This window comes from Chrysochloris asiatica, unplaced genomic scaffold, assembly GCF_000296735.1.
Source record: "Chrysochloris asiatica unplaced genomic scaffold, ChrAsi1.0 scaffold00391, whole genome shotgun sequence".
Taxonomy (NCBI): domain Eukaryota; kingdom Metazoa; phylum Chordata; class Mammalia; order Afrosoricida; family Chrysochloridae; genus Chrysochloris; species Chrysochloris asiatica.
In genome coordinates this window covers 1522564-1523900 of record NW_006408909.1, presented here as the reverse complement: position 1 = coordinate 1523900, position 1337 = coordinate 1522564, and the positions used below count along the sequence as shown (strand labels likewise).

Genomic DNA, 1337 nt, shown 5'->3' with positions numbered 1-1337 from the left:
GCAGAGCAGAGATTTGCCTCACCACGCGGAGGAGAAAAGACCGAGTTCTACCTCTCCGGTAGCATTGCCCAACTACGGTGTCCCACCCGCCCCAATTCTCTCCCCGCCTTGTCTGACTTCTTCCTGCAAGGAAGATCTCCTAGCAGTCCATTAAAACAGAGTTGGAACAAAGGATTTGGAGAAATCCAGGACTGAAGTCTCCCTTTTCCTTTCTTCAGCCTTACCTCGGCTCCTCGCTCCATGGCAGTTCCCAAGACCTGCCCCAACCACACTGTTTATATCAGCAATCTCAACAAGAAGATCAAGAAGGATGAGCTGAAGAAGTCGCTTTATGCCATCTTGTCCTGGTGTCGCGGAGTTTGAAGATAAAAGGCTAGGCTTTTGTCATCTTCAAGGAGGTCAGCAGCTCCACCAATGCCTTACAAGGCTCCATGCAGGTTTCCCCTTCTACAATAAAGCGATGTTAATCCAATATGCAAAGACTGACTCCGACATCATAACCAAGATGAAGGGCACCTTTGTGGATCGGGACCGCAAGCAGGAGAAGAGGAAGCCTAAGAGCTAGGAGACAACAGCTGCCAAGAAGGCCATGCAGTGGGCAGCCGCCACTGTGGTAGGGGCCGTCCAGGGCCCTGTCCTGAGCATGCCTCCAATGACACAGGCGCCCCGCATCATGCACCACATGGCAGGCCAGCATCCCTACCTGCCTCTTCCCGGCATGATCCCACCGCCAGGCCTCGTGCCTGGCCAGCTCCCACCAGGAGCCGTGCCCCCGCAGCAGCGGATGCTGGGACAGATGCCACCTGCTCAACCTCATTCAGAAAATCCACCAAATGACATCTTGTTCTTCACCAACCTGCCTAAGTAGACCAACGAACTCATGTTGTCCATGCTTTTTAACCAGTTCCTAGGCTTCAAGGAGGTATGACTGGTCCCTGGGCGACACAACATCGCCTTTGTGGAATTTGCGAGGTGCAGGCAGGGACGGCCGGCGATACTCTGCAGGGCTTCAAGATTACCCAGAACAATGCCATGAATATCTCCTTCGCCAAGAAGTAGTGTCCTTCTCCCCACGTCCATCTTCCCCTGTCCCTGTTCTTGAGTTGCCCTTCCCCTTTTGACTCAACCCTCCCTGAAGGTAAGTCCCCCTTTGGGGGCTTTTCGTGTGTGAGTGAGTGGTCACCACACAGCATTGTACCCAGAGTGTGGCCTCAGACATCGCACCTAGAGCTGTAGGCTGGAATTAAAGTGTTCTTGTTTTTGAGAGAGAGAAAAAAAGTTGTAGTGAGTGTTGCTTAGTGTGGTCTCATTGATGTTTTAAATTTATGTGTGTGCAT

At 52.3% G+C, this 1337-nt stretch overlaps 1 pseudogene; it reads left to right on the top strand.

The window, feature by feature from the left end:
* The first annotated feature begins 240 nt into the window (after positions 1 to 240).
* Positions 241 to 1059, top strand: LOC102819736 (annotated as a pseudogene).
* The last annotated feature ends 278 nt before the right edge of the window (positions 1060 to 1337 follow it).